The 16,613-nt window shown below is 37.1% G+C and overlaps 1 protein-coding gene across 3 annotated transcripts in view; it reads right to left on the reverse strand.

Moving 5' to 3' along the window:
* The window catches only part of ZFHX4 (zinc finger homeobox 4), a 179,798-nt gene that overhangs the window by 84,516 nt on the left and 78,669 nt on the right, over positions 1 to 16,613 (reverse strand). The gene's annotated exons all lie outside the window — the stretch shown is intronic.

Consider the following 16,613-nt stretch of genomic DNA (forward strand, 5'->3'; position numbering starts at 1 on the left):
GCTAAAAAAAAAATCTGTTTTCGCAAGCTCTGCTGACTCTGATTTCTGCCCACAGCATGTAACAGGATCCTCTTAAATTCTGATTTTTTCAATGGAAAAACTTTTACAACTCCCAAACATATTCTGTTACAGTAGTTTATTTTTTAAAAAAACTTTTCCCCCATTTTAATTGCGGTGGTTCAATTCCATACAAACAAGCAAGCTCCCCAAATCAGAATAGCAACAAAGAGGAAAAATATTAATAACTGTGATTCAATATAACCTATATGAGTTTTAGTAATTCATTAAAATATTTTTATGTGCTTCTTTTAAAAATACATAAATGGGCACAGGTGGTATTTATTTGGTCTTAGATTAGTTGGATAAGGGTTAGCATTCTGAAATTCAAACAAACAACAACAAAAAAAAACTTTATACACAGGATCAAACATGTTGATTTCTACCTTCCCTCCCCCACCTCCCTGGCTTTTCTTGCATCTGAAAATGGTTAGTACAAAAAGAATAACTAGCTGGTGAGCCTTTTGAAACACCCAAAGACAGGACCCATGTATTATGTTTGGCTATCATTCATGGACAGAAGTTTTTGTATTCTTTTTTAATCAAGGGAAGTGACATTCTGTTGTAAAGCATCATTCTCCCAAATTTTTGTAAAAGGTTAAGATTCTGATCATCCCCAGTCCCAGAGAAAGAAGCCAGGATAGCTCATGCAAGTTATGGCTCATCACCTGCGAAAACAAATGCTACGTCATTTACCTCAGCAAACCTGAAAGAGTCAAAGATGAGATTCTTGAATACCTGAAGACAAGCTTTTCTTTTCTTAGTATAGACACTTAAAAAGATACCCAAGCCTGGATCTAAACAGGAACATTTCTGTGCCCTTCAAACACAGCAGCCTCAAGTCAGGTCCAAAAGGGAAGAGACAATCCAGGAATGGACCCTCTCCAGTCCTAGATTTGCCTGAGGCCACAGGAAGTGTGTGTGTGTGTGTGTGTGTGTGTGTGTGAGAGAGAGAGAGAGAGAGAGAGAGAGAATGAGTGGGGGTGGGTGGTATTTGCTATTATAACACACCAAAACACTTTCCAGAAGTGAGGGGAGGAGAAATTGCACTCTTTTTTTTTTTTCTCATGTAAATTGAGTAGCCATTCACCCCGATTGGTATTTGACCAAGATCATTTCTAAGATTCCGGTCTTCTGTATATTTATGGATAAATAAATCACCATGCGAGTTTCTTTATGGCCCAGCATACCTTCTTTCCATACCTACTGGGAATCTGTAGGCTTGTTGATTCAAGTGAATTAAAAACGGCACCAATGAAAGGAGCAAGGTCTGTTTAACAACGCATTTCCTTGTGTCTCAGAACTACACTGTCTAGCACAGAACCTCGTTTCTTGTCACTCCGCTGTGTTAAGAACAGCAGGCCACAGCCATTCAGGCTGCCCCATCAACTGTGAGTTTTAATTTGAGCCACTTTCACATTAAAAAAAAAAAAAACAAAAAAAAAAAAACCTCACTTTTTCCGCCAACCCATCTTCACCCTGTGTTTGCACCACCTAAAGATTTCAGGCGATGCTCTGCTCCGAGCCAGCCAAGCATATCAAGTGTGCCTGTAACACTCACAGGCTAATGAACAATGCACAAAAACAAAAGGAACAGCAAGGCTCCTATTATCTGATCTTCCGTAAAACACAAAAACTGCCTTCTCTGGGGCAGAGGAAGTGCCAGGAAGCCTGCAGGTGTGAGCTGGTTAAAAGAAAAGGCTTGGGCTAAATAGATTCTTTGACTGTCAAGGATTAGAGTCATGGCACTAGTGGTAACACACATCTTTTCCTTTAATTTACAAAATTTTCTCACGAGTCTGCAAGAGTTCACCCCATCAGGGGCTTTGGAGGCCATTGAAATGTCTTAAGTTTTAATTAAGTTGGAGTTGTCAGAAGAAAGCTTTTTTGGCACAGAGTCAGGGTCATTAATTACTGCTATCTTTGTTTCTTTCTGTAAAGAGAACTCTGCTGACTTGTTGGGTTACTTACCCAGCCTACATTTTCCACCCTGCAGTTCCCATTCACTTCCAAGTGGGACTTGATTAAGCAGTTTACCAATTACTCCCATCAGTTTTAGGTACAAAGCATTTACACAATTTTAAATCTTAAGAGACATTTCTCATTAGTGGTTTAGGGACCGGTATTGATAACAAATTCATTTAGTAAGTTATCAAGCATCTGGATTCTTGCATGGATTTTTTCATTTAAATATAAATATTCTCACATTTTTCACATCATTATCTATTCAACACACCTATTCATATTCTCATAGCCGGTAACTTTGCGTTTGGGCAATGCTAAAGCAATTTTAAAATTATTTACTTTAGCCAGTAACTCATCATTCTAGCTGGAAACATTCAAATTTGCCTGATAGCTTTTCAATCAGGCAAATATTTTTGCTTCTAGATGAAATGAGCTGCCACTATCACTGATAATAGTTTGTAGATGTAAAAAAGAAGAAGTTTTAGGTAATTTGTTAGTATGCCTCATATACCTCTAAAATAAATCCATTGCTATTTGAATCAAGTACACAGACCACTACAAATCTTCTGGTTCTCTTGTAAAAAAAAATTCAAATTTTTAAAATACCACACAGACCTGAAAAATGCTGTATCAACTTAATTATGTATGCGGAAGTCAGGAAAATCATACATTTTTTTTTTAAAAGCCATGGATTTAAATTTTGATTTTGATGGGAAAGTATACTATTTTGAGATCATTTGCTTCGCGGTATCTCCCTTATAGTATATATTTTGTATGTATCATTTTGGTTACACATAATTTCTCATTCTTCCATTTCATGAAAACATAGCAAAAGCAAAACAGTTTATGTAAGATTCCACTTCAAGAATGAAGCTGCATAATTGTTCCAACTATCAAGAAATATATAAAAAAGCCAACCTGAGTCAAGGCGGATAACTCTCTGTCCACCAGTATGGCTAGAATTAGGCTTCAAAACTAATAACATCTTTTTTTAATAGATGAATGAAGTGGATGGGAAAAGATTTATAAACTTCAGCAAATCCAGTTACCAGAATTACCTATTCTTCCTGACAAAATGATACCACTTCAGAATATTATTTTTTCCCAGTAATCTCAACACCTCCCAGGATTAACAATAAGAAACGTGTTGCCACCAAATGTGTACCATTTCCAGACACAGAACCCTGAATGTCATCGTGGGCACTGATCATTATAATGATAATGACTCATCATTATCTGATGATCTTCAGATAAGAAACTTCTGAGCCAGAATTTGGACTAGACTCCAGTGTAAGTAAAGTCAACCATTGCTTTCACTCATTCTTCTCCAAAAATGGGTCACTTTGGATGATATAAGAAAATTCCCGGTTTGACTGGATGGCTGATGTTGTCATGTGTCACATATAAAACCATAGTTTTTGGCCATTATACTCTTCTACTTATTAAACCTGAAGTGATGTCATTGAAAATGAGGAGTATACCTGTCTTCTTGTCTTCAACAAAAGATCTAAATGCTGTTTCTAACGGAGCAAATCCATAGCCAAAAATATAAATTTTAGAGGGGAGAAGATGTGGTCCATAAATACACTAGAATATTACTCAGCCATCAGAAAGGATGAATATCTACCATTTGCATTGACATGGATGGAACTGGAGGGGATTATGCCAAGTGAAGTAAGTCAAGCAGAGAAAGACAATTATCATACAGTCTCACTCATATGCGGAACATAAGGAATAGCATGGAGGACCACAGGGGAAGGGAAGGAAATCTGAATGGGAAGAAATCAGAGAGGGAGAAAAACCAAGAGAGTCTTTGTACTCAGTGAGACAAACAGGGTTACAGAAGGGAAGGATGAAGGGATGGGGTAACTTGTGGTGACTATTAAAGAGGGCACATGTTGTGATGAGCACTGGGTGTTACACACAACGAACGAATCGTTGAACACTACATCAAAAACTAATGATGTACTATATGTTGGCTAACTGAACATAATAAAAAAAATAAAGGATAGATGGGATAAATTAGACAATCGAAAGTAGCTACTCAGTTCATTTAGGAAAATCCAAGTGTTCCACAAAGTAGTGAAGTAATATCCCTACACAGATTATTTCAAAGCCAAATAGTAAAGTGAAACTCATCTTCCAGGAGTAAAAAGCTGTTCGAAGCCTCTAATTCCCCACCTTTTATGTCTTTCGTATCACCCCAAAATATATAAAAAATACGAGGATTGTGTTTTCCACCTTCAAATCACTTGTCGAAATGCTAGAATAAAGTAAGCACTTGACAATTAAATCAACATAAACAAAGATATATATGATATATCAATCTTAAAAGAAACTCAGAAATGAACCAATTTCCTAATTATGATTATATGACAAAATGTTATTTACAGATTCTATAATAATTCTGTGACATTTCAAATCATCCAGTAACCCTATAGACCAATTCTTCCCACCCCTAGTTTATCTGAATTTGTTATGGATATAGCAGACTATCATCCAAATATAATACTTCTGAGCCAGGATCTATCATATATCTAACTTTTTCTGGATTGTCTGAGTAATTGTGAAATGATTTGGTGGAGTGTGAGAAGTTAGTGGGATCCACTTCCTGACCATTTTTTAATCCTACACATATTTGATGTGTGCACTATGACAACCATTGCACATGGTACCAAAGATCCAAACAAAGCACAGCATTCCTTCAGGGCTCATGCCCTGAGGGAACAAATCAGAACAAAATGAACAAATACAACCTAGTGGTAGGGTTTCTCCTGGGGAGAAAGAGGAGATACCACAGGGGTAGACAAAAGGAACTTGTAGGTACCACTTAGTTGAAGAAATAATCCTAGAGCTTGGTCTGCCAGCTACCCACAATTGGCCTTATAGACAGTAGGTGGAAAGGCAGTCAAAGCAAATGAAAGAGCATGTGTAACACCTATAGGTAAGACCATGTGTGTCATATCTGCACTAAAGAAAAGACCAGAGAAGTGTATTCGAATAAGAATGTGAAGTATGTGGAATGGCAGACTAAGAAGATTGTATTCAGAACTTAACGATTAGGAAAGTCACTGAAAGACGTTAAGTGGAAGTGAGATGAGATTAGCTCGGGGGCTCACAAAGACCACTGTGACCAAGGTGTGCTGCCTGAACGGGGAGAGCGGTCTGACTGTTACCTTCCCCGCACTCACAGTTAAAGTACTGACACAGCTCAGCATAGCTCCTCGTCTTGGCCCCTGCCTTTTGCCATAACTCTCTTGACCCTCCTTCTCAATCTCCCTTACTCACCATGATGTGTTTGTGTCCTGTGGAGTTCAGTTCTGCACACCCTTAATAAATTCAATTACTCATATTCAGATGACTCTGGGATTTCCATCTCTAACCCCAGCCTGTTTTCTGAGATCTAAATTCATTTACTACAAATGCCATCTTGGCATATCCATTTGTCTCACAGCAACCACAATTCAACAACTATAAAACTGAACGGATCCTTTGTCCTTTTTATGTATCCTCTACTCTCTCCCGCAGTAACTAACTTCTACTGAGTACTTTTTTTATGTACAACGAACTGTTCTAAATGTCTTATATACATTCTTTCATTAAATCTGCGCAATATGGCCTGCAGAGTAGGCATTAATCTTACCCTCCATTTTAGAGATGAGGAAACCAAGGCATGCAGAAATTGAACAACCTGCCCAACGTCACAGGGTCCTTGAGAGAGGCAGGCAAGACTGAAGCCCCTGCACTCCTCACAATCCTTCTCCAAGCATTTAAGCTAGTGGCACTTCAGATTCACCCTGTGGCTCTTTCTAGAAAGACTGAAGTCATCTTTGATGCTTTATTTTCCTTAACTACCCACACTTAAACCATTGCTTCATGCTAAATATACCTCTATTTCTCCATCTATCAACTTCTTTACATGCACCACCATCTTTGGCTATCAACTCTCAGATCTTCTGATCACTTCAGGCAATAACCACAGTGTCTTGAAAAAGCAATCTGATCCATTAATTTCACAATTTATAAAGTGTCTCTATGTGTCATGTACAATTCTAGGTGCTGGAATAAAAGAGTTAATAAAACAAAGTCCCCGCCCTCACAGAGCCTAAGTTCAAGAAGTAAAGAATAAAACACTCAAACAAATATGTAAATTCAGGTAATGATAAAGGCTGTGAAATAAAATGAAACAGGAAAAAAAAAGTAGGCAGAGAGGGCGAGGGTGGTCACAGGAAATGTTATTTGAGACAATAATCTGATAAATTCAGACCCCTACTTAATTCCTTTCAATCATTCTCCTTTTCTCTTAGGATAAAATCTAAAACATTGACATGACTTTAGAGAGAGTGACCATATGGTCAAGCTTTCCCATAACAATCCCAGGTTTTAACACCCGTTGCCTGTTCACTGAAAAATATTTCCATTTTGAAGATTAAGTATGTGGTTCTTATACCTAAGAACCCGGCGTGATAGGGCTTCAACCCAACTGCAGCTTTGGTTCATTCATCTTCCTTGTTTGCTCATTTTACTCCAACTATCCTGATCTCAGATCTTCCAAGTGTTTCACTCCAAGTGTAAAGCTCCGAGGTTCCCCCCAGCCTTGAAAGCTTTTCTTCTTCACTTTGTCTTACTACTACTCATCCTCTAATACTCATCCTCTAAGTCACAGCTTTTCAGCTTAAGAGTCTTCTCTTTTTCTTAAAAAAAGACAAAAAACAAAAAAACAAACTATCCTTATTTTTCCCCCTGCTGTACTCTGTATTTTTTCTCTGGAACATTTGTATTATCAATAATTAAATATTCTTATCACTGATTGATAGGTTTCTGTTTTCTTCACCAGACAGCAAGTTACATGAAGGCATGGACTGATTCTTCCTTGTTCACTGTTTTATCTCCAGTATGTGACTAATGCCCAGCACAAAACAATATGCTCAATAAATATGGTTAGAAAGAATAATGAGGAGGTATAATTAGTGGCAGGCAAGAGAACAGAAGTAGCTGACAGACTGAAGAGTGAATCAGGACAAAACATTTGATAGAACTTCTGGACTGACTGAATACAGTTGGAGGGCAGGAGAAAGGTGATTAAAAATAACTCCCTGGTTCTTAGCTTGGGCAAAAGAATGGAGAGTACTGCCGTTCACAAGAGATGGGAAATGCAATGTAAAGAACAGGCTGGTAAAAAGGATGTGCTATATTTTAGATGGATGTACTGAATTTGAAAATCCTGAAAGATGTGGCTAGAGATTATTATTTACAGCAAACTGTATTTGTTTGATAACAATGGTATTTTTAGTAGGACTAGTGTCAATTCAGGTCCATGAAAGCTTTAAAAAGCTGGGAAAACTAAGGGGCACCTGGGTGGCTCAGTCAGTTAAGTGTCAGATTCTTGATTTCAGCTCAGGTCACGATTTCAGGGCTGTGAGATTGAGTCCCATGTCAGGTTCCATATGGAGCTTACTTAAGATTTTCTCTCCTTCTCTCTCTGCCCTTTCCTGCTTGTTCTCTCTCTCTCTCTCTCTCTCTCTCTCTCTCAAAAGAAAAAAAAAAAGGTGTGAAAAACTAGAAATTCCCATTTGCCAGGGAGGATGATAATTTTTAAAAAAAGAAATCATGGTCTCTATTTTGCCCCTCCAGCCTAGATTTTGAGAAAGCAAGCACTAGCTCACAGGAAGCCAAAACCCCTTTTCCACATGTTTCTGACCCCAGTTTTGATCCTATAAATGAGTGTGCTATTAAGAAGTAGTTTGAAAAAAAAAAAAGTTATAGGATACCCAATAAGATGATGAGAGAAAATATAATCTGCGTAAAATATTAAACTTTTTTGGTATTCTTTAAAATATTAATTTTAAGATATTTGTTCTATGTGTTTATAACCAATAGACACTGATATACATGGCAATTTGCAAAGAAAGTGAAATCAAGACAGCCTTTGACTCCAAAAGTAAAGTCAAGTACTATCGATTGACTCAATGGAAAACTTCTCAAATTCTAAACTGAGAGAGAAAATTATGTAAAGCATACAAGATGGTGTCACAAACATGAAAAGAGATTCATTCTCCATGTACAAAGGTAGGATTTTTGGAGAGATTGTTTGTATTACCCACGTCCGTGGCTTTCCCTGAAACACCTGGCATTACTGACCACCCTCTCCTGCCCCACCCCCAGTATTTCATTTATGCTCTCTCTTTTGACATCAAATCTCTGCTGTATCATTTCGTTTTCTCTCATGGGTTAGTTTATCCCCTTAATGCAGATTACTCACAAATCAAGACTCCAAATGATGACCTTTCTCTCTAAACCCATACCATGTGTCTAAAAACCCCAAATTTATCTCTTCCTGGGGCTTCCATTTCTTTTCTTTTCTTATTTTATTTTTTTAAAGATTTTATTAATTTATTTGACAGCAGAGATCGCAAGCAGGCAGAGAGGCAGGCAGAGAGAGAGAGGGAGGAAGCAGGCTCCCCACTGAGCAGGAGCCCGATGTGGGTCTCCATCCCAGGAGCCTGAGATCATGACCTGAGCCCAAGGCAGAGGCTTTCATCCACTGAGCCACCCAGGCGGCCCCTGGAGCTTCCATTTCTTTCTTTCTTTCTTTCTTGCTTTCTTGCTTTTTTTTTAAACAGGTTTGTGTGTGTGTGTGTGTGTGTGTGTGTGTGTTTTAAGATTTTATTTATTTATTTGACAGAGAGAGAGAGATCACAAGTAGGCAGAGAGGTAGGCGGGGGCGGGGGGGGGGAGGCTCCCTGCTGAGCAGAAAGCCCGATGTTGGGCTCAATCCCAGGACCCTGGGATCATGACCTGAGCTGAAGGCAGAGGCTGTAACCCACTGAGCCACCCAGGTGCCCCCCATTTCTTGAAACTCTACACGTCCCTTTATGAGTTCACCATTCTACATTTATTTATTTATTTACTTATTTATTTTTAAAGAGGGAGAGCTAAGTGTGGAGGGGTAGCGGGAGAGGGAGAGTGAGAATCCTAAATAGGCTCCATGCTGGGCATGAGCCCCAACGCGGAGTGGTCTCCGGACTCTGGAATCATGACCTGAGCCAAAATCAAGAGTCAGCCGCTTAAAAGACGACCTAGCTACCCAGGCACCCCCATCCTTCCTTTTAAACCTGCCTCGGCTCTTCCTCTGTGCCTTCCACATTTCTGATTATGATACAAAACAGAAATGTGGGTGTCACCTTGGATGTCTTCCTCGTCTCTGCCCCAGGCATCTAATAAGTTGTATTTACTTATTCAAATAAACACTGTCTCATCTTTCCCTTTCTCTCTACTCTCATTGTCCTTACCAAAGCTGTTTACTTCTCACGGGAACAACTGGTGTCATCCGCAGATTTTCTTGACTTCAGTCACAGGGTGAGAGCCATGAGCATTATTACTCTTTGTTACCATTAATATTCCTTTTAAATCATATTACACCAATCCTGTCATCAAAACCTGTGTTTATTAAATTCCCTGTTTATCGAGTTCCTAAATCCTTAACGTATCATTTAAGATTTCACATTCCTTTCTTAATTATTCCGTGCACTGCCCTCCATGTGCAACAAAAACCAAACTGCTCACCGCTTTTACTAAATACCTATCAGCTACCCTTTTATCTATGTGCCTTTCTTCACATTTTTCTCTTTCAACCCCTCCCAACTTCTTAAGGTTACATACCTAAATTCTACACATTATTTAAAGCCCAATCCAAATGTCACCTCAATGAAAAAGACCTTCCTGAGTGCTCAGCCAGAAATATTCTTGTCCTCCATGGAACCAAAAAGTATTTTATCTGAATCTCTCACATGGTGCTTAACATATTCTATCTTTTGTTACACTTATTTACCATATGCCATCTTTACTTCAAATACATATTCAATACAGGACCAGTGTCCAATTGATTGTTACAAAATGCCATGTTCAGAAAACACGTTCACTAACTAACCATGTGCTTACATTTAGAAAAGCAGTTCTCCCTTAGTAACAAACAACACATCGTATTTTGGAAGAACAAAGTTTTTTAGAAAGCTCCAAGTTTAATTTTTAATACTACCCCTCAGCAGCTACTTGTCTTTTAGAAGTTAATTCCTTGAAAGCTTAATTTCTTTTGTAAAATATGGCTAATACAAGCTGACTCATGAATTTTTTATAAGATTAAGTCGGGCAATAACATATAAACTGCTATGTGCAGGTGTCTAATAAATTTTGGTTCTCTCCCTCTCAATATGTTTGTGGTAGCTCTCTAAGAAGACTACATACACCAATTTCACCTAGCAACTTCCAAAGATGTGCTGAGAGTCCAAGAAAACATGGCTTGAGGACAAAGAAGGCCAGCCTTCCAGGGGGACCCAAGCTGTGTTTCCTACTCATTAGAGCAAAACTGAGGAAAACAAAAATATTACCTAAATAATTTGTCTTGACCTAGAAGTGTTAACAGAACGTCAATGTAAGAAGTAATAAAATGGAAGGGATGAAAATAAATCTCAGTGACTAAATATAAGGTGACACAAGGTACTTCTACATCACCTTATTTCATCTCCACTTTACCAATGAGGTAAACAAACTTGTGTGAAATGAAGATACTTCTAAAACCTCATATCATGGTATATCATGTTCACACACACACATACACACACACACACACACACACACACGTGCATGCACACACACACACATCCCTACCTTTGTGAGAGAGAGACTGAGAAAGAAACCAAGGAATTCTGGTTCTCTGAAGAGTCTGCCTTTCTGCTTGGTTTTGAGTGGGGGTAACTGAGTATAAGGGAAAGAAAACTATATTAATAAAACTGGCAGCATTTGCCAAAAATTATGCAGACCCATAGAATGCTACAGACTCACTCTTGAGAAGGAAAAGAGCCACTTACTTGAGATAAAAAATTATTTCTTTCAATAGTAATTGAAAAGTAGCAAAACACCCTTTTGTGCATTCTAAAAGTACTTTTTAAAGAATTGTAAAATATTTTAATAAATCAATATTTTAAAAAGTGCCTTTCTTCAGGATATTTTCCTGTGTATTATTTTACCTCCTGGCCTCCATTCTGATAGAAAGAAAAAGGGAAAATAATTAGGAAATTTACTATCATGTTTAAATCCATATATCCTTGTAAGGTCTATAAATCTCATGAGATGTTCATTACTGATACCCAGTAATATAGGGATTCAATATTATCCACAGCCCATGGCCATGGAAATAAGAGCGTTTTTTCTTTTCAAGCTATAATTGAAATTAGATATTTCCTCAAAGAACAATTATTCATATATTTAAGTTACATGTGAGACAAAAATTAAAACTCTTCTTGTATCTCATGGTATAGAACACTTTAAATATCCAAGCTGCAGTAACTTTTAGATACTTATTAACTCAAATGATGATCACATAGAAGTGTTCATTTTACTCGGCTCTCAGCAACTTCATACCACTAAATAACCTAAAACTGGAGAAAAGAAATATTAAAATATATGCTAGAACCAAACATTAAGACATTAAGTACTCGCTTCTTAACACAAAGTCTAATTACTTATATAAAACTTCTGACATCAACTGGCCTAAAGGACCAACTTCCAACCTCTCTTTTTTTAACACTTGTTCCACAGAATTTCCAGAAAATGTGGCAGTACTACTATAATATAATTAATCAGTTTTCAAAGTTCCATCATGTTTGTTTATAATACTTTTAATACCCTGTATGTTATAGCCATGCCTTCTATCACTGAGGGATATTAGATACAGTAGAAAGGTTTTCTTGATTTCTCTTGGCTCTTTCTTTAACTATAGATATGCCATATACCTGTTAGGATAGAAATGAAAGCATGGGTTTTTGAAGTGGGATAGATTAAATTTTGGATACTGCTTCCTTAATTAATAGCAATATGGTCTTCAGTAAATTATTTAACCAATAAACCTCAGCTTTCTCTTTTTATGAAGAGACCTAAAAATTGCTGTAAGGGATGGTTTTGAAGATTAACAGTTGTGCAGTACCTAGAAAAACTGTGCCTGAAAATGCAACAATAGGGAATAATCTGTTCTGTTCTTTTTCTTGCAACAGTCTAATTTCTCACATTTTAATTCCTTTTAACCCTATGGACATTTAGTCATGAAATAGGGACAGTGACATCATGTTACAATTCAAACTGCTATCCATTTTTGGTCCTATGCCACTTAGAGGTGATTTCTGCTAGGATTATATTCTAAATCTATTTATTGGAGATGGGAATTTTATTTCATTCAAGATACAGTAACTTGTACATATAAAATATTAATAATATTTGAGTAAAACTACATTTAAATACGTACCACCCAAACTACCCAAAAAGTGGGGTGGGGGGGCAAAAACCAACCTACAGCCTATACAACTAATGCATTTTAGGAATTGTGGCACATCTAAAATTTTATATAATCAAAAGTCTTTATACAGAAAAATATGTGAAGTTTAGTTAACATTTATAATAATTTTTTAAATTGTAGTCTCTGGGAGAACTTTGTACAAGGATTTATTATTGTATTTAAGTAGTGTCTGAAGGTATAGTTTTTATGGTCTATTAAGTATAACTCTCAAGCACCTTAAACACAACTAAATGAGGTGGAATTACTATTAACTTGTATTTTAGGTTACCAAGTGCCCAGGCAATTCCAACCAACTATATCCGGAATAGTATTTTATGACAGCTCATGACTTTCTATGTTGAGCTTCCTTGACTTAAAATTTTTACGAGATTGAAAACTGGCCTCTGAGATGGTGCCGGAAAGTTGGGTCATTAGTCCTCACCTTTAAAGAAATAATGTCTCAGCAGGCTGTATTTGAACCACTTGAGCTCAAGGAGGTGTTAACAGAGTTGTTAATTAACCTAGGTCTGGAACCCATTGTGAAGAATCCCAGAAAGTTGGAACAATAGGTAGGTACTGCTTAACCCACAGCAGGGAAGAAATGACTTCTGCTTTAATAATATAGTCAAAAAAGTTTCAGAATACTGATATGAGGGTAAAAAAAGAATGGGAATCTGTAACTAACAGTTGGGGTCAGAAATAGGTGCAAAATTTCATTGCCTTGCAAAAGACCAGCTGCAATGGGAGTGGACAGACCTGGACTTTCAGAGTGTTGGCCTTTTTTGCAGCAATCCCTAACTCTACACATGAACATGGGTAACCAAAGAAACCTCAAACTGGCATTTCTTATACTCAAGCTTCTGACAGGATCAAGATTTTGCTTCAATCAACTAAGAACACTGTTTTCAAAAATTCAAAAGGATAGAGATTTCATGGCTTTCCCTGGTAAGCATGTTCCACTGCTTCATTCTATACTCACAGTCAAGAAGACCTCAAGGTGAAAACCACCTCTCCTTATTTTCAGTGTAAACCCAGTGGTCTGTGGAACAAGAGAACTGACTGGCATAAACAAACAAACCAATCTCTCAACTTGTTGGAAAAAAGTTACCAAATGTTTCTCAGTCACCTCCGCCTCAGACACTGGCACTGAGATTATTTCTGGAGAAACTGGTAAAACTGTTTTGACAAACCCTTGTCTCTTTTACATTTCTGTATGTAACTTTTTGAAATATGTAATCCTAAACTCTTTATGTTTAGGATCCGACCAAATTGAGGGAACCCCCACTGTATTCTCAATGCTCCAACTTGAAGTTCAGATTAGACCATCAATGAGAGAAATAAATGGTGAAGATTATGGGCATAGGAATATAAAGTTTAGATGCTATAATAAAATCATCTAAAAATTCATGTGACTTCTATGCTATGATGTAACTTTAATTAACAGATCATCTTCATTATCATATCTGAAACAGCATCCACAGCATGTGTAATTATTATTAATATCAATTGTACATCAACATAAATTATATTTTTTTATTTTTTTAAAAAGATTTTATTTATTTATTTGACAGAGAGAGCACAAGTAGACAGAGAGGCAGACAGAGAGAGAGAGAGAGAGAGGAGGAAGCAGGCTTCCTGCTGAGCAGAGAACCTGATGCGGGGCTCGATCCCAGGATCCTGAGAGCATGACCTGAGCCGAAGGCAGAGGCTTAACCCACTGAGTAACCCAGGCACCCCTCAACATAAATTTTAAATAGTTCTTGTGTTTGTAGCCAGCATTTCTTTCTTTCTTTTTTTTTTTTTAAGATTTTATTTTTATTTATTTATTTGACAGAGAGAGAGAGATCAGAAGTAGGCAGAGAGGCAGGCAGAGAGAGAGGGAGAAGCAGGCTCCCTGCTGAGCAGAGAGCCCGATGCGGGGCTCCATGCGGGGCTCCACCCCAGAACCCTGGGATCATGACCTGAGCCAAAGGCAGAGGCTTTAACCCACAGAGCCACCCAGGCGCCCCTGTGGCCAGCATTTCTTAGGTAGAACCAGGTAAATTGTGATTATTTTTCTTTTTTACACTTTGCTTCCTCAGTAATAATCTACTATGGTATTTGTGAATTTTTCCTCAAAACATGTTTATTTACAATCATTATTATATATGGCAGTCAACCACATTCTGGATTTCATTCATCACATGTTAACGGTTGTACAGAGACCCACATCTTTCATCAAAAGTTGTTATTGTTGAAAAGTCTCAGGCACCAGAAACCCTGAGCCATGGGTTAGGAATTGCTTATGTAATGGCAGGATGGAAGATAGAGCAGAAGGGCAGAGAATGACTGCCACATTAGAGGTAGGAAAACCTGGGCCCTGAGAAGGAAAGCTGACACAGAAGAAAGGAAATAATGAGAATGCTTCTCATCCTTAACATCTGGATGTCTGGAAAGGACAAAAAAGCAATGAGAAAAATAAAGTTGAATGAAGAGATGACATAGAGATAGAAAGGAGAGCCAGAAGAAACCTCTGATCTAGCACCTCTTAGGCAAAAAAGTTCCAAGGACAGATTTTAGTGTGATAGTATTTCCAGAGAAAGAAGACTGTCCCTCTGCCCTTTAAATATCTTTCCCTTGTGTTCATTATTATGTAGACTTTATTTGACAAGTGGCAAATTGCTTTAATTCTACTGGAGAAGTTGAAGGCTTAAAATTGCATCTAACTGAGAGTCAACACACTTGATTAAAATGTGCTTTACACCCAGTGTTAAAGAAGACTATAAATTGGCATCATCTTGAAGGAAGATTCCAGAGTCTCTCAGGAAAGAAAACAAAAAAGATGAGACCAGGGATAGTGAATGTAAATTGGCTCTGTCTATGTTTATCCGAGCCTCAACAAATAGTGTAAGAGTTGATCATTCAAAATCTAAGATTACAGCGTATCTCAGGAAAACATGTGCATCTGGTTTTATCAGTTTCTCACTTGCTGGATTTCACATGATAAATTCCTGCTAGCATATCCTGATTCTAGTATTGTGTATGTTTGAAAGATTGTGAGCAAAAAAACACCTTAAATACTTAGAACTTACAAAATACTGTTTACATATTTGTCTAATTTTATTTTCACAAAAAGTCAATATGAAAGTCAAGGAAGATACTAATTTCTTTCTATAAATTGGACTTCCTGGGCTTTTACTATTATATAGACATTCCTAGTAATCTCAGTTGTATTCTTCAATATTTGTTTTGTCATTATAAGTTCTTACATCTAATAAAGACATAACTACTGTCCTCTAGGTAAAACTGTGTCTTTTCTCCAGACCTCATACTTCCTATAATCTCTGAGAGGCTAAATCTATCAGTCCTAAGAATATAATTGGGTGTTCTGGACCAGAAACGAGTCATACTTTTTTTGTAGCATTAGTGGGATAGAGTCTTACTCATTCATGATGGTATCTATTAAAACAAAATGCTCTTATAAAGCATCTCAATGTGTTTTCATTGAACTACTGGCTGTCCTCCAGGGGAGTAAACCCACTCCAAGAAAGCATCCTAAAAATCTTTATTTTATTTGTAAGTAAGTTTTGTCCAAATGACCTTTCAATTTTAGAGTATTCAACTCAGTGATATTAGTACTAAATAGCCCAACCAGGACAACCCAGTATAAATATTCCCAAATGACCTGTTGTAATATGCTTCCTTCTGCATTTCTCTGTGTACAAAGGCAAAGAGATTGATTTAAAAATCCGGCCAAAGAGCAACCAAAAAGGAGAATTTTGCCTCTGAATCTTATTTGAAAATCAAGAAGTCGTATCTGTGAAACATTTCAAAATAGAGAATCAAATGAATTCTCAGCTCAAATATCAAAGCACTTTTATTTATGTTTTAAAACACTTTCATTGTTTTAAACAGTGGTTTTCATTTCTCAGATCCAAGGATCTCTTTTTTTAACGCCTTGCTAATTATACAGAGATAATGTTATGTATAACAACATTTTCTAGCTACACACAAAATATAAATAAGTCACTATAATGACCTAACTGTAATGTAAAAAAGAAAACAAAGGAATGTAAAATAAAATAATATATATTTCATTTTGAAAAAAGCTGAGGCACAGCCACATATGACATGAAGGAGCCAACTACTTACACTCGTAAGTAGCATCACTGTGAATTCCCAAACACAAGTACACATGATCACAAGTGCCCTGCAAGGACAACTCATATTTCATGAGGAGGCTTCTAATTGGGAACTTAATTTTTCTAAATAATAATTAATTCTT

The sequence above is a fragment of the Lontra canadensis genome, unplaced genomic scaffold, assembly GCF_010015895.1.
Source record: "Lontra canadensis isolate GAN:19392208 unplaced genomic scaffold, GSC_riverotter_1.0 scaffold37, whole genome shotgun sequence".
Classification (NCBI taxonomy): Eukaryota; Metazoa; Chordata; class Mammalia; order Carnivora; family Mustelidae; genus Lontra; species Lontra canadensis.